Raw genomic sequence first — 23,940 nt, forward strand, 5'->3', positions numbered from 1 at the left:
TTCAATCTAGTTGTAGTTAGAGTTTATCCTTGAAAAAATATAGTGATGCCTTCGCCAATGCATTGTACGAAAAGTTATAATATAGTGGAAGGATACACATCATGAGGATGTCACAAGGGAACCAATAGATATCCTTCAACACTTTTGTCACCTCGAGCATTGAGTACAATGTCGCTTCATAAAAAGGAGGGCATATTAGGTTCCTACCCTAACTCCTTTCAGTATATAGATATGTTGTTATGTATTGATCTCATGTTTATTCAATAAGGTCCATGTAGTAGCTATAGTGAGAAAACAATAATAGTAAGAAAGCTTACTAGAAAGTTCCACCTATTCAATGTGAAAATTCCACAAACTGGAATCTTATTGCAGCAATTGGTATTATTTCTCCTAATTTTTAATTAATTTAAAAATTTATCTGCTACAACAAATATCGAAATAAACACACTACAACCTTCACAAATAAAATTCTGCGAAAAAATAAAACACTAGAAGCTAAGAAATACTAGTGCACACACATAAAATATGAGACAATTATTTCTGGACAAAAGTCCTCGAAAAAAACCAATGTGGGAAAATCGGTGCAACAACGAGGGTTTTTATTATTATGCAGCAGTTAGAAATTTTGAGTCCAGCTGGATGCCGAAATCTGGCAATCCTTTAAAGAAAAATACTGAGAAAAATATAGTGAGGAATTTTTCTCACCCCACGGGCAAATATGGGCTCTGACTACAACTCTAAACGAGTTGTCCAAACTGCCTTTATGTTGGCCTGCGTCACCCTAGGGAAATCCCTTCTGCGCTCAACCTAAATTAACTTCTCCTCAAGCCATCTAATTTTCTCATGTCTAGGAAAATGTTTATCCTAGCCTCTGGAACCTATATCCGGCCTCTGGCATTGAAACTCGATTTTCCCCAGCAGAATCGAATTGCCTCTAAATGCCACTGCGTCAGCCTCACTGTGGTTCTTCTTCCTCTCTACAAATGTACTCGCTGGATCTGGAAATCTTCCTCCAGTCTCACTATCCCTGCCCCTCACTCACTGCTTCGATCTCTGGCTCTCTTTGGCAACTGACTACTACTACTCTGGAAATCGATCTACCAAGAAATCAAATGCTCAAGTATCTTCTCCATTACCACATCAACCTCCTCTTATAATCCATTGTTGGAGCACCAACAACCAAGATTAAAACTTAATCAATGGATAGGATTAATCCGTGTGAGTTTCTAGACTATTCTCGCCTTATCTCAACTAATATTGATTAATTAAACATATTTCTTAAATTTAGACTTAGGAAATATTTAAAAAATGGTTAATAATCTAATTGAGACACTTCAATGCGGAAATTTGATAAACGATTTATGATTTTTGGAGATCTCATGTATTCTAGCCTCTCCACCAAATTTCAAGGCTAGACACATCTAATGCTACAAAAAACTAACACTCAAAAGTTTCCCCACTAGAAAACTCCCACGAGGTTAGATAGAAACTATATAATAAAGTAGAAGCAAGATAATGGGATAATTTTTGAAGCGTTTTGTAACAGGAGCTTCACTCATTTAGAGGTTTCCCCCTCAAAGAGGCAATTGAACATTGCTTTCAATAATAAAAGTAATGTTATTCATGGTATTCTAGTTCTTTTAAAATTGTCTATGTTGTTGTAATTTGTCATTTGTACTCTAATTCTTGTGATATTTTGGTATTTCTACTCAAAATATTTTAATTTGTCAATAAAAAACATCACACTTCCCAACTCTTAACAATTTATAAAAATCCTTTTAAATGGTATAATATTTATGATATAACATATAGTATCTCATCCATTTAATAAGGAATAGATTAATGTGATGTTTAGAGGTTTTGGTTTTAATGTTCTCACTGAATAGTTATGTCAACTTTATGATGGTAAAGGATTTTGAGATAAATAAATGTTGAGATGAAAAAAAGTACTTTTTAATATAAAAAGTGACTTGAGTGTAGTTATGCGTATTCAATAAACAATTTCATGCAATGTATCTATTGAACATCTTTCAGCCTAACCAAACCATTTACATCAATTTATTGTGTACATTCAGTAGCATTTAGTAGCCTACAAAGTTTGCATGCACATACTTTGGCATCCCACATGCACACCACCTAGTAGGCCATGCAAGCACACTTGATCATGTACATGCTCTTTGAGACTCCGTACACAACCCAACTCCACATGCACATTTAAATATTGTGCACACACTCAACATTGCACATACACCCATGAACTCAAAATAAGTCAACTAACACACCTATAATACAAGCAAATCAAGTAACTCACATGTCAACAATATGACACAACACATCAATAATACAAACCACCATTAATAACTATCAAATTAAATTGCAATCAACAACCAAACAAACACTTTTGTAATTGAAATGTAATCTAACACACAATGTATCATACAAAGCATAATATGACACAAAGCTTAGATTAGGTTATATTTAGTCATTATTTTTAATCCCCCAATCTACAATACTTTTATGTAGCGATACAAATATTGTTGCAATCTACTTTGTTCTATGTATGTTTCATCTTCTAACACCCTTTTTCTAACCTCAAATTTTGTAATATGTAATTAATAACTATAATGTTGAATGTGTGTGTGTGTGTGAGAAAGAGAGAGAGAGAGGGAGAAACTTGTGGACGTGAAAAAAAAGGGAGTGATTCTTAACAACAGAAAACTAGAGAAAGAACCCTTTGAATCAAAGAAACTTATATGGGATAGGGGTTCAATTGAATTAGATAAATAATTCAGTGTGGAAGCCCTTGGTTTGAGCTAGGGGCCAAAATATTATTTGGATGTTTGGTCTTAAATTAGCACTTAAAGCAAGAAAAAGGAAGCACTAAGGGACTATTAACGTAGAGAAGGACTTCCTTGTGTTATGCATGCCCATAGTGACCATAGTGTGAATATTAACAAGGGTACACTCAAAAATGGAAAGGTTAAGCATTGATTTCCCATATGTGAAGGAGAATAGCCTTCATATACTCTACCTTGGCTTGAATCATGTTGAACCTTAAGTGAAGCTTTCTCTTAAGGAATTAGATATAGCTCAAGGGTAGTTGACTACAAGAAAAATTATAGTGTAATTGTGCCTACGGTTGGGTGTAGAGTGGCTCTTCCTTCTTCAATTCCCAAAAAAACTTAAAGAGACTCAAATGAGTATATTTATTTCCCTCTAGCCCACGGGGCTTTGGATTGACAATGAATGGGTGCACTGTTAAGGCACTCCTTGTGATAGGTCACTGGTTCAAATCCCCCGTGGGTGCTTACCTACCTAAAAAAAAAAATATTTCCCTCTAATTAAATGGCTTTATTTATATAAATCTTCATGAATATTGTCCTTTAGGTTACTGAGCATGCATCAATGATGAGTTGGAAGTATTCTATTAAAAGTGCTTGACTAATAATTGTGACTATATCCTTGTTTGAATTAATAGAACATGGTAGTCCTTCATTGATGAGAGGCCCTATTTCTCTAAAGGTAAGCCAAAAGGTTGTCCCCTCTATCTGTAAGAGTTGAAATTGATAGTGTGGTGTTGGTGGTTTGCATCCCAAAGGAGTGAGAGTAATATCATCTTAGTTGGGTGAAATTGAGAAGTACTAGCCATTCGCCATTTTATGTATTTTTGTCATGGAGATGTCTTGTTGAAGATAGTGGTTAGGATGCCTTCATAGGTGGGAGAAGATTTTGAGTTTTCAAAAGTATTATGGGAAAGTTTTCTACCCATTAGAGTTGGTTTTAGTCCTTAGAAATTGTCCTAAAATCCTAGTGGGAGGAGATGACCCCTTTAGAATTTATGGGACTGCAGAATTAGCCCCATAACCGAGTCATATAGTCCAACAAGGGGTTGTGTCCAAATGCCTAACTAGATGGTGTTTAAGTCTAAAGGGAAGTGTCAAGTTGTCGAGGTATCAGGCATCAAGTATCGAGGACTTATTGAACACTTCCAATGTGAAACCCCCAATAGTAACAAATCCTAAACATATGTTGACTAATAAGATTTATTCATGGCAGTTAACATTCAAATATCAAATTTCTTGAGAGTTTCAATTTGTTGGGGTATCCATAGTCAAGTGTTGGGATTACACCTTGAAATCTCCCCACAAAACCTTGATACTCATAGGACATGATAAGTTCATAGGTTAAGGGAATAAGAGTGCAAAAGCTGATGGTTGGGCCATTGGACCTTTAAAGGCGAAGTATCAGGTTTTTAAGAGTCATGCATCATGATAATAGATTGAAAACCTCCATGTGAAGCCCCAATACTGACATAAGCCAATAGGTTTAATGGTTAATGGGAATAGGAATGCAACAGTTCATGGTCGGGCCATCGGGCCTTTAGAGGCAAAGCCTCAAATTTTCAGGATATTGGGAGTCAAGTGTTGAGAATATATTGAATGGCCCTCTGCCATGAACCCTTCATATTGACAAATTCAGATATATCAGTTATTTCATAGAGATCAATTTATCAGTTGACGATATGTCATTGGGTTATCTGCTTATCGAGCCCTAGGGTGTCAGTAGATCCATTGAGACTCCACTAACATGGACCCCTGATGCTGACAAAAATTGGTAATGTCCATCGCCTAACACAAATATTTCCATCAACTATGGTGTTATTAACCTTAAGCTATTAGTGATAATATGTCAATAGGTCGAGTGTTGATTACTCTATCGACATCCACCACCACTAACCCCTAATACCAATATACCTTGATAACCTTTATTGACAGATGGGGAAATTCCTATCGAATAACTACACTATTGTAAATTAGGAGATTAGAATATTGGTTGTCAAGAATTCAACTATTTACTTTGAATCGAAGTATTATGTGTTGAGAGGTTTGTTGGGTGTGTGTTATATTCTTTCCACAACTAGCTCCAGTAGTGAAGTCAGAGGGTTAGAGGGGGTTGCCAACCCCCCCTTCATTGAGTCAGGTGCAATGGGGGGGTTCACAGGGAGGGTGGTACCCCCCCTCTACAAGGTCCAAGGAAGCACATCGAGGAAAATATTTTGGACCCTATATTAGGTGAGCAAACCTACATATGGTTTTGTGCATGGGTTTTACACATGGTTTTGGGCATGATGGTTTTTTTCCCATGATATCTTGTAGATATGGTCAAGGGAAATACGGTTATGTTCTAATCCAGGGTTAATGGATTGGGGTTTATGGATGCTTCAGCGTGTATATAAATGTATTGTAACATTGAAAGGAATATAATGAAAAATCAATCTGGTAGTCCCGGTTTTAGATCCAGGGGAAAATCTTTGTGTATATATGTTTTATGTTTTATGCTCTCGCCATTGTTTATTTTTTGTTTTTAGAATTTGTATGCATGTAATTTTTGTACATGGTTAAAACCTACATTTTGTATCAAAGTTTCTTTGGCTTCAAGGGGACGTTGTTGTTGCTGAGGAGTTTTGCTCGGGCCTATGATAGGCCCTGTTCAATGGGGGATCTACGAGATCAATTCTTGTGATGAAAGAATATGGCGAGAAATGGAAAGATAGAGATTTAGAAATTTAATGGTCAAAGTTTTGAGTTGTGAAAACTCAAGATGGAGGATCTGCTGGTTGATAAAGATCAGTGGATCGCGGTAGATCTGGGTGCCAAACTAACGACAATGTAAGTTGAAGACTAGGTAAAGTTGGATCGGAAGGCAAAGAGCACAATACAATTGTGTATCTCAAATTCAGTATTGTTGAATGTATCAGGGCAAGATTCAGTGAAGGCTTTGTGGGACAAGTTAGGGACTTTGTCCCAATCTAAGTCTCTGGTGAATAAACTGTTCTTACAGAAAAAGTTGTATAACCTAAGGATGAAGGATGGAGACTCAGTGAAAGAGAATCTGAATGCCTTTAATACTATGGTAAGCTAGTTATTATCTATTGATATAAAAATTTCAGATTAAGGTAAGTGCATCAGTTTATTGTGTTCTCTACCAGATTCGTGGGATAGTCTGGTTGTTGTAATAGGTAGTAATGTGACTACCTCGCAGTTTGATGAAATAGTCTTATCCTTGCTATCGAAGGAGATGAGATGGAAAAATATGGAGGGCTAGAATGGTGATGCCTTTTTTGTACGAGGACGGCCCCAGAACAGAAACAAAAGTAAATCCTCTAGTGGGAGATCTAAATCTCTAGGAAAGCCTATAAAGGTGTGCTTGAAATGAGGAAAGCAAGGAAGCTTCAAAAAGGACTATAGATCTAAAGATCTTGAGATAAGGGATTTGATGATGATCTTTCTATAGAGGCGAAAACCACCTAAGATGAAGGTGGGTATATTGTACTTGGCTTTTTCTTCAAGTACACATGTCGATCATGAGGCATGGTTGATTGACTCAGGTGCATCCTTTCACTTCACTCCCCATAGATAGTGGTTCTACGAGTATGATAAATATGATGGTGGTGATGTCTTCTTAGGGGATGACAAGAAGGCTAGAATCGTCGATCATGGAAAAGTCAAGTTGGAGTTGCAAAGTGGAAGGATTAGAACACTTCCGGGTGTTCTGCATATTCCTGCATTGGCTAGAAATTTGGTTTATGTAAGCAAGCTGGATGTTGTAGTTGAAAAACAATGTTCAAGAAAGATACATGCAATTTGGTTCGGGAGCAATGGTATTGATGTTGGGAGTTCAAATTGGTACTCTATACAAGCTTCAAGGTAGCATTGTTATTGATGGGTGCAACAGTTATGTGGTTCCTGAAGTTGGAGTAGAAAATCTAGTGGTCTCTAGAGAAAAGACCATGTTATGGCATCAAAGGCTTGGACATACTGGAGAGAAAGGCCTTCAAACACTTCATGCTAATGGTTTGGTAGAAGGCATGTCTAATTTCTCTTTGGATTTTTATTTCTATGAAAATTATGTATATGAGAAACAAAATCGGGTGAGTTTACCCTCTAGTGCTAAGAAGGTGAAACAGATATTGGAGCTTGTGCACAATGTTGTGTTTGGACCTGTGTCAGTTCCAACACTGGGTAAATCTATGTACTATGTATGATTTATAGATGACTTCTCAAGGAATACATGGATATATTTCTACAGGAAGAAATCAGAAGTCTTTTACAAGTTTAAAGAATTTAAGGCTTTGGTGAAAAACCAGATAGAGAAGAAGATAAAGGTGTTGAGGACAGATAACGGTGGGGAATTTTTCAAGAAGGAATTTGAAGAGTTTTGTAAGAAGTGTGGTATAGCACGACAGAAGACTACTCCATACACACCTCAACAAAATGGAGTTGTAGAAAGAATGAACAGGATATTGATGGAAAAGGCAAGAATCATGCTTAGTGGTGTCGGGTTAGGACAAGAATTCTGGGTAGAGGCGGTGGAGACTGCATGTTACCTGGTCAATAGATCACCTTCATCAACTTTGGAGGATAAGACTCCACAAGAGGTATGGACCAGTAAGAAACCCTCTCTTTCATATCTGATGGTATTTGGATGTGATGCATATGTACATGTTCCAAAGGAGAAAAGAACCAAGCTGGATAGTAAATCTGAAAGGTGCGTCTTTATTGGGTATAAGGATGGTTTTAAAGGTTATAAGCTTTGGAACCCAGAAACAAGGAAGGTTGTGTACAGTTGTGATGTGGTGTTTATAGAGGTGAAAGATGTTATTAAACATGAAGTCCTACCAAAGGAACCTAAGAAGATAGAGTTTGAGCTAAAGGAGGAAGAATTAGACTCTACAGCAGAAGAGGAATCATAAGATGAAGAGCCACAAACTCTAGTTGTGAGAAGATTAGTTTGAGAAAGAAGGCAACCAGGAAGTTATATTCCAGTTGCTTTCTATTCAAATTTTTCTTTATCTTTTACCGATAATGATCCTAGAACTGTCAGGGAAGCAGTAGATTCAGAGGATGGAAAATTTTGGAAAGAGGCCATGGTTGACGAAATGGCATATTTACAAAAAAATGAAGCTTGGGATCTGGTGGAGTTGTTGGGTGGAAGGAAACCCATTGGTAACAAATGGTTGTTTAAGAAGAATATGAATGCAAAAGACAAGGTGGATAAATACAAAGCTCGATTGGTAGAAAAAGGTTAATCCCGGGTGTTGGGAATTGATTTTGGTGATAATTTTTCTCCCGTTGCCAAGGTGGCTTCTATTAGATTACTTTTATCTGTCGTTGTTGCTTTTGATTTTGAGGTAGAACAGATGGATGTGAAGACAACATTTCTTCAAGGGGATTTGGAAGAAGAGATCTACATGAAGAAACCTTAAGGCTTTGCGGTGAAGGGTAAGAAAGAATTGGTATGCATGTTAAAAAAGTCTTTGTATGGGTTAAAACAGTCGCCAAGGATGTGGTATCATAAATTTGATACATATATACAGGGACTTGGCTTCACCAAAAGCAAAGAAGATCACTATGTGTATTTTAAATTAATTGGTGACCGTGTTATTTATTTGGTCTTGTATTTGGATGATATGTTGTTGATTGGAAATAACAAAGAAATAATCCAGGATTTGAAGACCCAGTTTCCCTCCAAATTCGACATGAAAGATCTTGGTGTTGTAAACTATATTTTGGGCATGGAAATTAAATGACATCGGGCAAAGAGGAAGCTCTGGTTAAACCATAAGAAGTATGTCGAGACAATACTACAGAGGTTTAATATGAAATATAGTAAACCGGTGAAGGTTCCTATCCTTATATGTGTAAAGTTGTTTGTTGAACAGTGTCCCAAGACACAAGAAGAGGAAGATGAAATGTCCCATGTTCCATACGCAAGTTATGTATGCAACGGTCTGTACTAGACCAGACATTGCACATGCAGTGGGAGTATTGAGCAGTTTTATGTCAAAACTAGGGAAGGAGCATTGGACAACAATGAAGCGGGTTTTCAAGTATTTGTGTGGCACTAGTGATTATGGTCTGTGCTACTAAGGAAGACCAAGATTGGACAAAGTTTTGGGCATCCCTGGCTTTATTGATGTAGACTGGGTTGGAGATCTGGATCAGAGAATATCTACAAGTGGGTATGTGCTTAACCTATTTGGAGGTGCAGTCAGTTGGATGAGTAAGAGACAGTTTGTAGTGGCACTTTCAACTTTAGAGGCAGAATACATGGCAGCTACTCATGTAATCAAGGAAGCAGTTTAGTTGCAGAGATTGTGTTCAAGTAGGGGTTAGTACAACGTTCTATAAGGATAGATTATGACAACCAAAGTGCAATTTTCTTGGAAAAGAACCCTGCTTATCATTCAAAGACAAAGCACATTGATGTCCAATATCACTTTGTGATGGATATGGTTGAGGACAAAAAGCTGTTGTTGGTAAAGGTGGACACTTTGAAGAACACTGCAGATGCATTGACAAAGTCTGTGAGCACTGAGAATTTCTCTTGGTGTAGAGAAACAATGGGTGTTGCAAGGCTGGACCAATGACTAAGCTCTCTTGTGGCCCCTTGTGGAAATAAAACAATAAGTGGAAGAATTTTGGGTGTGTGTTATATTCTTTCCAAGGCTAGCCCCAATAGTGAAATCGGAGGGTGGGTAGCTTCACCTTCGTTGCGCCGGGGGGCGGTCACAGTGAGGGTGGTATCCCCCCTCTACGAAGTCTAGGGCAGCACCCCAGGGAAAATATTTTGGACCCTATATTAGGTGGGCAGACCTACTTATGGTTTTTTGCATGGGTTTTTCACATGCTTTTGGGCATGATGGTTTTCTGACCATGGTATCCTATAGATCTAGTCAAGGGAACTATAATTATGTTCTAATCCATGGTTAATGGATTGGGGTTTATGGATTCTTCGACATGTATATATACGTATTGTAACAATGAAATGAATATAATGAAAAATCAAGCTGGTAGTCTCGATTTTGGGATCTAGGGTAAAATCTCTGTGTATATGTGTTTTATGTTTTATGCTCTCTCCATGTTTATTTTCTGTTTTTAGAATTCGTATGTAGGTAATTTCTATACGGGGTTAAAACCTACAAGGTTGCGACTTATATTATCGAGTGTTCCTCGTGATATTGACAACTCCCAATAAGGTGTTGACATGGCATTTTAATGTAGCAAGTTGATGTGGTAGGTTGATGTGGTATGCTGGCATAATGAGTTGATGTGGTAGGATCATATGGCATTGTATGATGGTGACACGTTGGAATAGGGAATGCCACATGTCTACCACATGGAAATGGTATGGTTGCTAACATGGCACTTGAAGGATAAATGTTTTAGTGGCCATAACTTTTTGTCCAAAGCTTGGATTTGGACGAAATTTATATTGTTACAAAGCTATCGATAAGTAGAGGACAAGGGCAGTCTCAAAAGTGACATTTAAGGTGATTAAAGGAGGAAAAAAATTAACAACCCCACTCCCTTATGTTGACTTTGAAGGTTGGTTCTGGATACTCTGCACCCTTAATCAAGCATTAAGGGGTTTATGTATGTTACAAATGGTATAAAGCTCCAAATTCAAACACTATGCTTGAAGGGACAAAAATACAACACATAGATTAATGTTAAGGTTAAAGGTTTGTTGTAATAATAATAATAGTTTGGTTTAAATTTTATCTGATTTTATAACCGATATTTAAGTGTGAGGTGTGGCAACAACAAAACATTAATTCCAGACTAGCATAGTTCAATGTAGGTGTAACCAAGGCAACTAGATACACTGAAATTTTATTATTTTGTAAAACTAACAAGATGTGTGTTGTTTCAACATGTAAGAGGACTTGTCAGCAACAGAAAAGAAAGGGAATGTCTAGTAGAAGAAACCTCAGATGCCATATGTGAGGAATCTAATAAAGGAGGAATGTAAATACACTTCTAGACCTGGTAGAAACGATGAGGATTTTGAAGGTGGGTCTCTAGAGGTATGAGATAGGCAACGAAAGGATAATCTAGGAGTAGGAAAGGCAAGCAAAAGTGCATGGAATGCTACAAAGTTTGTCTAAAATATAAAATCAATCATAGCAAGGACCAACTTCTAGTAAGACAGAGACAAATCCCTCTCAAAAAGTACAAATATTGTCACAAATCTAGAACCATGGGGCAGTTACCAACAATAAAGGGAGAATGAATTCTAGAAGAAGTCCTAGAAACAAAAAGTTAGGCACATCCAATGATATATCAACTGCATATTCTTCTAGTGAAGGGAAATCTAAGTCAAATGAACTATCAAGTACCAATTCTAAGCTGGCCTCACATAAGAAGAAGAAGAAAAATCATTTGAAGAATATGTTGCATGAAGAACTCAAGAAGGAAATTCTGCCTACTTTTGATGGAAAAATCGGAAAAGATGAAGAGGCGGAGGCATGGTTGTTGGGACTAAAGAAGTACTTCTGGATACACAACTATTTGATGAACATGAAAGCCCAAGTGGTTATATTCAACATGGGTGGAAGGGCTTCCATATGATGGGAAGACCTCAAGAATGTAAAAGTAATCATTAAAATGAATATCATGTGGAAACAATTCAATAAATACTTTAGGAGGAACTACTTTTTTGAAAGACGTTATGATGGGAATATCAGAGACTTGCATGGCTCGAAGCTCTAACAACTGAAGATGGAAGATTATGCCAACAAAATTTTGGAACTATTGTGCTATATATTAAGGATGAGAAAATAAAAATTCATTATTTTCTCAATGGGTTGCCTTACAGGATTGGATAGAGTTTCATGAACGTAAGACTCTTGATGATATGATAAGAAAGGCCCCATATTGTCATGAGAAATCAAAGTATTGACTAGATATATAAAAGCTCTAGAAGAAGAAAGACAAGACTGGCTTGAAGGAGAAGAGATTCAAATCACAACAATGCAAGACTATAAGAAAGGGTATCAAGGTGACCCTCCTAGTCAAAAACCAATTCTAGTATAATCATCCTATGTAAAGTGGGTATAAGCTGGCATAAACCACGTAATAAAAGACAAGGGATCATAAAAAGGGACCCTTGAAGTGTTGGGGTTGTATAGAATAACATCAACTCTGAGACTATCCCCATAAACAAGATGACAACAAGACGATTTATCAAGTACAAGAAGTTACCACCATTAATGGCACAGAATGGGTGATTCCTTGAATTTACATAGCTATGGAGAACCAACAAACATACCACTAAGCATCAGTGATCAAAGTATAAGGAAAAATTGCTTAATTCTCTATTTCTATTTTGACTAACCCTAGAGCTAACAATAGTTATGTTGTGCTCCAAGCTGTAGATGCTTGTGTCCTCTAGAGAATAAGCTATAGGAAGTCATGGCTAGTCCAATTAGCCATAGGGACGAAAAGGAAGGGGATAGAGTTATGGAAGCATGCCTAATTGAAATTAATGGATTGCATATGCAGGTAACATTGAGTATATTATCGTTAGGCTCATATGATGTGTTGATTGACATGGATTGGTTGGGATCACAATGGGTCAAGGTAGACTACTACACCAAGACTTTGGAATGTGTCGACTATAATGGACAATCTAGGACCCCTTGAGGCATATCAAAATGAATGGTTGTAAGATAGGTATTAATGATGTAAATTAAGAAATTCAACAAGAAAGGGTGTTCGTTGTATGCTATTCATGTATTAGATTCAGTGGATAACAAAGTAGTGAAGCTAAACAACTGTCCCATATTGCAAGAGTTCCTACATGTAATTATGGGAGAGATACCAAGATTTCCACCTGTTATCTCAAAATCAGGCCCTGGAAGGCTGCAGACCAGGCAGAATTCAAGTAACTATTTCAACCTACTTTAGGCTGAGGCTTAGCCTCCTCAACCTGAGAGGGCTCTCTCTTAAAGGATTAATGATTGTGATTAAAGCTAAGATGGCTAACTCTTATAGAACAACTGTGAAAAATATGAATGCTGGAAAAACATTAAGCATCTACCCATTGGGCTTATGGAGTCAACAACACCTCAATATAATAGTGAACTCAACCTTACATAGAAGTCAGGGCACTCAGCATTTAGACATTCAGAACATAACTCATATAGGACCACAGTTTATAAATGCATACAGGAAATCAGAGCACATTCAGTGAGTTCTGAGTGATTATACATCTATACCACTGTAAAAATTATGGAAAGAACAAGATCACATATTCTGAACAATAGAAATCCCTCATGAATCCTGAGAAGTAAAGTCAAAATTATATTACTGAAATGAGTCTTTACATAAGCCAAATACAAGTTGTCTCATAAAATTTTCCAACCCTCATTACATTGCTGTTTTAGCTATATATAGAACTCTTATTCTAACTGATCGAGATTCCTCCTCCAGCATGAGGGGAATTTGAAGACTACTTCTAATGACACCTATTAACCCTTTAACTAACTAATAAATACAACAAGGTGTTGACTGGAGTTTTTTTAGAGATCTGAATCAACTATGACTCTAACTCCATATTACATGCATGATGGCTTTAATTACAATGATCCTCGTTCTTTGACATCTGCTCCCCTTTAGTTTGGTTGTAATGGATGTTCAAAGCTCCATGTTTGATTTTTAATGACACATCCTTTCCAATACCCTGAAACATATGAAACTGTCCCTGTGTATCGGTCTTTAGTCTGCCTTAACATGTCCGGATCCAACGAAGTATATCCTTTATCTTTTAATTACCCCAAAATGGAGCAAACTGTCACGTCTTTGATGTGCTGTCCACCGTTTGCATACGTGAAAGCCAAAATTTTTGCAAACTGTAACTGTTTCACATATCCTGAAGTGTGATAAATATGAAATATGCTTCCTTTATGACAAAAATCTAAAGTTGGATTCGAATGCATATTATCTCCACGTGTCTTGACCTGGTTAACTGTTGGATAGATTCAGATGATGCCTTGTATGCCTTTTAGATGTTTCCCTTTCAAAATTCCCGCTTATAATTCAAAACTGCTTGATTTGCGTTAAAATCATCACCTACAGCAGTTTCGTAGCGCGCTACGAAACTGTTGAGTTATTTAAAACAGCTTGCTTTTAACCCGAGACCTTTATTAGCCGAGTACTTGATTGCCAAAAACTTCTTTAGACTTTCCACATGTCGAATAGGGATTTATATTTCCTCAGGAAGATAAAATCAAGCGAATTTGTCAAAATTTTAAAACAAAATCTTACTTGACATGAAAACTCATTTAGCAGGTAGCTGACTTAGCTGTGCCTTCAGATCTTCAATTTGTTTCTTCATAGCCTTATTCCCAGCTCTCAGTTGCATATTGATCCTTCTGATGTACTTGGCTTCTTTGATTGCTGGTACTGTCCATTTGCGAAATTGTGAATGGCCATCAACCACTGAATTCAACTGGGCTTCTAGGGTTTCATTCCCTTTCCATAGAGCTTTATAATACTTTGCGTGTATGACTGCATGTTTTCTAGTGGCTTTCTTCAATTTGGCAATCTCATATTTAGCTGATTCTAATTGGCTCTTTATGGCTGCTATATTATCTCCTTGAGATGTGATGACTGTTTTGCTTGCGTTTTTCTGTGTCTCTTCCCCTGTTTCCTCTGTTCTTGGCAGTGCTTCCTGTACTTGCTGGAATCTCCTTGTCATAGGTCTTCTAGGTTTAAAAACGAATTCTTCAGCTGGCACATCAAATTTAAGCCTTTTTGAGGCCTTGGATTTCTTGGTGCTTTCTTGTTCTGACTGCATCAATTCGATTTGAACTGGTAGAGACTGCTCGAATTCAATAGCATGTAATAAATCATTTAAACTTGCCTTGGACACTGGACTTTCTTCAACTGCTATAGCTTTACCTTTTTCCTTATTTATCTGACTTCTTGTTCTTACCCTTGAGACTACTTCAGATGTGCTTGTTTCAGGTACAGTCTTTTTACCTTGAGCTTTTTCCTTAGTTGATTGTTGAGGTTGATCTTGGATGACGAGTGGTTTCACTTGTTTTCTTACTTGTGACTTTGGAACTCTTTTAGCTCTTACTTATGTTTGGAGCTCAGCTATTGTAGCATCTCTAACAGGTTGAGGAGTGAGGCCAGTCTGGCTTTTGAAGCCAGCCATAAAAATAAATGAATTCCAATCTCTGTCTACCTTTTGGAGCCCATCTAAAACCAGTAGTTTAATTAAACCATGATGAAACAAAGAGGTTTCACAATCCTCTTTCCTCAGTTGTACCTTATCACACATCTTGCTCAAACTACGGAACAGATAAAAAGGTAAGTCTATGGAGACCTTCCCGGTGAAGTGCAAAAGGAGTTTGAAATGGTAAGAATAAACCTTGTTATACCTTCCTTCACAAGTCAGATATTTCTGTATGCAGGTGAGTAAGTGAGCATAATGTTCTTTGACATAATTCCTGGGCACTGCCTTACTTAAATCCTCATTTACATAATCATCCTTCAAAAACTCCTTGCAAGGATTCATGTCAAATTTGAAATTTTTAAACCATTCCTCTTTTCCTCGTGGGATCTCTGTTACAGTAGATATCACTTCTGGCGAAACCTGCAATTCTAACATGGCTACCTTTGAATTCAAACCTGTGAAGTTAAGTGCAAATTCCTTAGTTACCTGTGCGTGTCCTCCTTGTAACTTTTTGCAAAACTTCCAGCACCCGGCATTTTTAAATGCTTTCTTCACCTCTTCATTTCTCAGCGTTATATCTAGCCCTTCAGGTTCAGTCCTTAGAGGTTACCGGATCTGTGCTCTTTTTTCTCCATTGATTCTTTCAGATCTTCACAAACAATGACTACCAGCTCCGGTTGGAATTGTGATTCGGCTTCTATTTGAATTCAGCCTCACTTGATTATCAGCCTCGCTTGAATTTTGAATTTTTTCGTTTAAAACCTTTCAAGATGTAACCTTGCAGATTTTTCACTCATGCAAGACTTACGGCCATCATTAAAGTTTATGCACGGTTGTCTTTCTTGGGAATGATAATTTGTGCGTATCAACAGATCTAGTGGTGGTGATAGTGGCAATGAGTGGTGAAACGTGATAAGAGGGGTACATGAGCTGACATGAGAAGACATGGCCTATGACTCACCTAACAGACTTGACATTTCGGGAAAGATTCGCTGCGGAAGTACGAATCCATGATTTCGCAGCGCTGTCAGTTTAAAATTTTAATGATGCGCTGCGAAACTGCCTAATCATGATACGCTGCGAAACTGCCTAACTATGATTGCGCTGCGAAACTGCCTAATTGGCATTGCGCTGCGAAATTACAACAAGACACGGTGACTGACATAAGATAACCGATGGCTATAGAACAATGGTAGATGGAGGGGAACCAATGGGAGCTGAGAATAACTTGACTCAAAAAACTCATCAAAACTCCAGATTCTAAGGGAAAAAATTAAAACCAAATTAAACTAACACTGACCTTCATCATCGGGCTAGGATGGAAAGTTGCATGTATCAATTTTAGTTCTAAGTGATAACACCACCTATGCAAGATATGGAATTATCGATAGATCTTGTGCCATAGGTAGTACTAGTATCTCAAGTACCTTACAAGCTGAGCCCACTTGAGTTGGTGGAGCTAAAGTTGCAATTAAAAGAGATGTGGGACAAGGGATACATTAGGCCAAGTGTTTCTTCTTGAGAAGAATTGGCCTTGTTTTTGAAGAAGAAAGATGGCACTCTCATGTTGTTCATCTACTATCAACAATCAAACAAAGTGACTATCATGAGCAAGTACCAATTGCCACAAATTAATGATTTGTTTGATCAATTGAATGGAGATACTATGTTCTCCAAGATAGACCTGAGATTAGGATACCACAAAGTTAGGATAGAGGATGATTATATCCATAAGACAACATTTCAGACCTGATGTGGTAACTATAGGTTTGTAGTGGTGCATTTAGGCTTACTAATGCTTTGACTACATTCACATGCCTAATGAACAACCTCCTCAGTAAGTACTTGTACAAATTTCTATTTTTCTTCATTAAATGACATACTCATTGATATAAAGAATAAGGAAGAGGATGAACAATACCTTGAGATTGTACTACAAGTACTAAGGGAGCATGAGTTATATGCTAGGTTTAGCAAGAGTAACCTATAACAGAAGTGAATTCACTATCTGGGTCACATCATCTATGAATAAGGGATTGCAATAGATCATGATAATATAAAGGCCATCATGGATTGGCTCACCGCAAGGAACATTACTGAAGTGAGATCATCCATCAAATTGGTAGGATACCATTGGAGGTTCATCCAAGGATTCTCCAAGATCAACCATTCGATCACTTCATGGTAGAAGAAGGAAGTGAAGTTTCTCTGGCCAAAGGGATGTCAAGAAAACTTTCATTAACTAAAGCATCTCCTTACAAATGCATCGGTGTTGAAAATTGTAAATCCATACAAAAATTTCTTGGTGTGCACTAATGCATGGAAAGAAGGGCTAAGAGTTGTTCTTATGAAAGATGGATATGTAATTAACTAAGTCTAGGAAGTTCAACAAGCATGAGAAACATTATGGCATGCATGACATGGAACTCACAACTATTATCCATGCCCTTAAAATGTGGTGACATTGCTTGCTCAGCCACAAATTTGTATTGATGACATACCATAGCGAGTTGAAGTATAATTTTTTTTTTACTAGCTCCATTTGAATTCCAAGCAAGCTAAATGGTTGGAATCATTAGTGAGTATGGCTTTGAGATTTGGCACATAAAAGGAAACGAAAATTTTGTCACATACACATTAAGCTGTAGCATGTAGAAAATACACATGGGAATAATAAACACCTATGAGACTGATCTAAGGGCTAAGATAAAGGATGTTGTACACAATGATAAACACTTTAAGCATGTCGAGAAATGGTTGCAACAAAGGATTAAGGATTGAGGCGTGTAGGATATCAATTAACCAAGGATGGGTTATTGATGTATCATGGTAGGCTATACATACTAGATGTTATTGAATTAAAGAAGCTCATCATGGGTGAACTACATAAAAATCCTTATTATAGACACCCTAGTTATCAGAATATGACTACAACCATGAAGAAATTATATTAATAGGCTAGGAAGAAGAAGGAAGTTGCATGATATCTTGCTTAATGTTTGCAATGCCAACAAGTTAGGGCTCACCATAGACATTTAGTAGGTTTCTCGTTGCACCTCTCAATTTCAAAATGGAAATGGGAAACCATAACTATGGATTTCATCACAGGACTACTAAAAACAATGAGAGAGCATGACACATAATGGTAGTGGTAAAAAAGCTCAACAAAGTTGCTTATTTCATCACAATAGACTCCACTCACAAGGCAATTGATAATGCTGAAATTTTCATTAAATAATTTTTAGATTTCATGGTATGCCAAATGTAATAGTGTCTAATCGAGATGCTAAGTTCACCTCAAGATTTTGGAAAGCTTTGTTTGAAGGAATTGAAATGCGGTTAGCATTCAGTATTGTCTACCATCTTTATATGGATGGGAAAATAGAGAGAACAAACTAGGTCCTAGAATATATGTTTCACGTGTATGTGATGGGAAAAACTACTAAATGGGGGGGAGTATCTACCATTAGTAGAGTTTTCATATAGTAAGAGCTCTCAGGAATCATTGAAAATGAGTTCATTTGAGATCATGTATGGCTAGAAGTGTAATACTATGATTATTTGTGACAATTTAGTGGATTGGATTATAATTGGACTTGGAATGCTGAAGGAAATGGAGTATGAAATTTTACAAATCAAGCAAATGTTGGAATCAACCCATGTTTCGTCAAAAGAGTTGCATAGATAAAGGTAGAACCTAATGGAATTTTAAGGTGGGAGATCATGTGCATCTTTAGGTGAAGCCCAAAAGAAGTTCTTTAAGAATGGAAATTTATGCCAAATTGGCACCCTGCTACTATGGATCATTCAAGATTAGGGAGAGAGTCAAACCAGTGGCATATATGCTTTCTTACCTCCTAATGTTAGAACACATGATGTATTTCACGTGTCACTGCTTAAGAAATATGTTTATGATTCTACTCACATCATTGATAAGGTTGTGATATAGGTGAAACTTGAAGGGGAATTTCAACCAAAGTCTCAATGCATACTTGAAAGGAGGGAGATGTTGCCCTGGAACTAAGACATTGTGCATGCCAAGGTGTAATGGAAACACTTTAGAGCAAATGACACAACATGGGAACTAGAGGATGCCATGTTGGCATTGTTATATCTATTTCTTGAAGACAGATTTTGGCTGGAAACTATGCCAAGAAATCAACTCACCCTACCCTACTTTAGGCTCAAGATGGCCCTTGAACTAAAGGGGTCTCCCTTAGATGTTACGAGGTTAATTGACTGTTCATGGCTAGATTTAGGCGTTTGTTGGGAGGTGGTTGCTTAGAGTTTCAAATCCCTGCTTAAACAAATAAAGCCCTCTCTTTTAGAGAACCTAATCAAAGTGTTGACATTCAACTATGACAAAGTAACATAGCTTGAAAGATTTGGGCATTAATATTAAGAAATTATCAGCTAACACTTACACTCAACCTAAGCATTCATGTCATCTGATAAGATTAGAAAGCGTGAAGAAGGATATTCAACAACTCAACAAATATAAATCTTTGTTATGCAGAAGGCAATAATCTAAAGGTGCAGAGGGACCAAATTTGACAACCTGTCTATTTGATCTACTCAGTATTGAACATAACTTTGCATGGGAAGTAAGAGAGGTTGATCCTCAACCTAGCCTCTCCCAATGATCTACATAACTTCAAAATATATGAGGAAAGAGATTATGAACATAAACGAAAGCACTTACAAATTAAACAAGTTCTATCATTAACTAAAGCTAGAAGTCTTTTATTAAAATCTAAAGTCTCAATATTTACAAAAAATACAAGTCTTTCTAGGCCCAAAATCCAACTCTATTTACATTGAAATCAAAGAATTATAGATATTACAATTCCTTAGCTATTATTAATCTTTAAGAATCAAATCCTAACAAATAAACTAAAAATAAAAATAATCTTTGATTAATTGCAATAAAGAAGGAAAGGTTGGAGTCAAATGTCCCCAAATCTAGATTTAATCCACAATTGTTGAATAATTTTCCATTTGTCTTGCTTGAATGTTCTAATGTTGCCATATGCATTTAGAATACTGGATTTTACCCTTTAAATACTCAATTCATACCTTAAAAATCTCTAAATAATCCTCTGCCAACTGATCTTTCTCCTTCAAATATGGAGATGTTGAAGTCATCATTGTAGATCTATCAAAAATACCCTTTAAACAAGGCAATTTCTACCACCATTGAAGTGTCATTTTCTCAAACATCTTTAGTGACCCTTGTAATACTCTATAATATTAAATTTAGTCACCCTTGTAATACTCTACAATATGAAATTTCCCTCATCTTCGTTGGTTATTCTATTTAAATACACTTTAACCAAGTGCTTTGTCTTTTTACCACGGTAGTTATATGTAGTTTTTTCTTAACCATTGGGCTTGTTGGATGATCTAGAGAGCATAAAGAAGAACCATTTATAACAACTGTAACTTTGTGGTCACAAATTGTATCTCCATGGCAAACAATATTTAATCTTCAAATACTTTTACATCAATTTGAGCTACTTCATATTTAACCTTACTACAATGTTATTCAAGTAGTGCAAGTGTTGCAGGGGCAACTTCTCTCTACTAACACTGAAATTAATTTTCCAACTAGAGTTTGAGGTTTGAAAAACCGATGTAAGTATCAAGCTACTCTTCATTAAATTTTTCACTAACACCCTCCTTGAGATGGTGAATAACTTGGCAAGGCATATTTACAATTCCATAGAGTCATTAATATGTGGGGCAGTATATGCCCACTGTTGGATAATGTACCTATTTAAATTTCATTAATATGCGGGGCAATATACGCCCACCGCTGGATAATGTACATGTTTAAATCCAACGGTGGCCATATATTGCCCCGTGTATTTATGGCTCGATAGACTTGTAAATATTGGTTGTTGAATAACTTAAGCATCCATATGAGAGATTTTCCAATCTCGAAAACACATGCTCGAACATTTATACTCCCATCCAAGGTTAATTGCTCTACTCTACACTTTCAATCACATTAAACTATGACAAACATATAGGTATCCTTGTCCACTAAAATCCCATTGTTTAAATCCTGAAATAGAATGGCGTTTGTCCCTGTTTCTTGGTTCTGGTCATTAACAAAGTTTCTTTGTAATAAATTACCATATGGTTGTTAAGTAGCCCAGATCCCACATAAATGGGGCAAAATAGATCTAAAAATATGTACGTTTAAAATTAAAAAATAACTTCCTTTTTAAGATGTGAGGCTAAAAATGGCTTGCTTTTTTAGAGCAGAGATCAATCCAAGGACTTTGTACAGAAATAATTCTCTCAATTTTATTACTCATGGCATCCTCGTGCAAGATTATTAGTAAGAAGGATAACTTTGCAACCTTTAAACACCATTATCTTAAAAGGAACATTTATTGCTAGACAAAGTTGAACTCATTTACGACCAACAATGTCCAAGAACACAAAGCACTCCCAATCATTCCTAAAAACTGTGGATGTCATGATCCCCGCTATGGCAATTTTAAAAATTATGGAGTTGTAGAAGAAACCCTTGGTTAATGTTGCCAATATTGATTGCTAGTTCTTTATCACTAACAAATCCATAGTATAGACTATGAGATTTTTATGAATATCACCATTGTTAAACCATTCTGCAAAGACAAAGACAACTTCCTAAAGCTTGAAATGAAACTTTGAATGCAATCTAATTCAGCAAATCAAACAGAAAATTTTCTTTTGATTTTGTAATATTATAACAATTGGAAAAATATATGTATGTGCAGATATTAAGTGCGCTAAGTGCATCCATAAACCATTAAAGTAGTCCAAATGAGATATGTTTAAATTGTCTTGGAAACAACTTCCCTCTTTATTACTACTTCTGATCTTATCAACAATAGATGTAATGATGCTACTCAAGGAATTACCAATTCCAAGCACATCCAAAAGCAACGCAATGCCTAGGCTTCTCATTCTCATTGTTTCTAAGCTAGTGTCAAACTCACATTCAACATAACTTTTAATCTCATCATGGTCATTGGTAGTTGGTTATGTCATTCCATTTATTGGACGTTTTGCTAGTCCAACCATTCACAAAATATGAACACTCACCCTTCAGAGAACCAAAAAATCTCCCAAACCACTCATGATTTCGAAAAAATACTATTGAGTCACTTAATTGATGTCGCTCTACAGAAAATACATATCGTGGAATTTGGAAATTCATCTCCATTTGCATGGAAAATGAGCCTGAAATTCATTTCCTGAAAAGTAGTGTGAAATTTGTTTTTTGATCAAATTTGAATGTAAAAGAAAGTTTAGGTGTTCAATTAGATTCTTTGTGGCAATCCCCTTATCAATTTTTTGTATCACGTCCTCTGCTTGTTCCATTGTTGTAATGAAAAATGGTGCTCCTTCATACCACACCATAAAACTGACTATGACTACTACTTGCACCTTGACATCTCCTTTATTAAACTCCACATAACATGAATGTAGCTTAAATCCTACATCTAACTTATTCCCTCGAGTGGCTCACATAGCTATGCCCTTGGTTGTTTCCTTTGACCACTACGTTGCTAGAACCTCACCATGGCCTATGTTGGAAGTCACTACTTTCTCCCTGTGAAGAAATAAACACATCATTTTATCTAGCATTTTCTTCGTTGTTAAGATACCATAAATGATGTCGATAAAAGAATATGTAGCTGATAAATCCATTTTCGATAGCCATGTTAAAAATATGACAACAACTAATGTAAATAATAATTATTTGGGCAAATCTAGTTTATCGTTGAGTCACTTTTATAACAAAAGGAAGGTATGTAACAAAATAGCTCATATTTTTTGGTGATTACCTGAGAGGCCGAGTGTAACTTGCAGAATAACTTATTAGCAATAAGATTTCCAATCCCTTGCCCCATGGAGGTTTCCTTGACACACTGTCAGAGTGTTACCACGTAATTCCTTGTATAAATTTGTTTGTGATTCAGTTTCCTATCTTTATGCCTTTCTTTCTTAATATTGAATGTTGATAACTCTAGAATACCAACAAGTAGTATGAGAGTTGAGTTACAAGGGACGTGAGGTAAATTATTTTCTCTGCCACTAAAAAGATCGCATTGTTGTGTGTACAAAGAGGAGAAAACATGTTTTCTGGAAGTGTGATGCGAAAATAGAGCCGATGTTTATTTTCGTCCCTATCTAAAGCCACCAGAGAAAGCCAAACTTTGAAGAGTCATCAGTCATTGAAAATTTTCCTACGTATTGACATCGGTTGAAGGTAGCAAGCCAAACTTTGAAGAGTTCTCGATCATTGAAGAGTTGTCACTGACTGACTGAAAGTTAAATCTAAGAACTATCGTTGAGCAGAACCGCCAGAGAGAAAGGAACCTTGTCTCCGCTCTATTGAGTTGCGTCTGACACTAAGTCATTTGTTGAGCTACATTCGGCACTAATCTATCATGAAATTTTTTGAAGTCACTGGAACACATATCGTTTGTTAATCCTGAGTGCAGACAAGTAAGGGAATTCATTTTTTTAGGGTCTGTGTCTGTCGATTAGAAACAAATCCATTATGTTGATTACAAGCAAATTAGTAAAAAAAAAATATTAAAAAAAGAAAGGATTTTGTGTATTGACAACCAGTAGAGCGATAGAGTCTGCGTTGTTTTTTTTATAGCAAAATTTGTCATCTGGAGCAAAGCAAAGATGAGCATCCTTTTAAATTTGTGTATGCAGAACTTGTCTTTTGATTAAGAGCCACACATAAGGTTAAGCCTTAATACTTGCAGTGATTGAGTATCGCTAAAGGAGGTCGAACTCTGAAAACCAATAGGCAGAAAAAAGCTAGGTATTTTAAATATTGCAGCAGAGATTTACAGAATAAATTTTTTTCCTTCTGGAGGAAAGAGAATTCCTAAAGAA

The sequence above is a fragment of the Pinus tabuliformis genome, chromosome 8 (assembly GCF_031772625.1).
Source record: "Pinus tabuliformis cultivar Carrire ecotype Pingquan chromosome 8, CPIR1, whole genome shotgun sequence".
NCBI classification, from domain to species: domain Eukaryota; kingdom Viridiplantae; phylum Streptophyta; class Pinopsida; order Pinales; family Pinaceae; genus Pinus; species Pinus tabuliformis.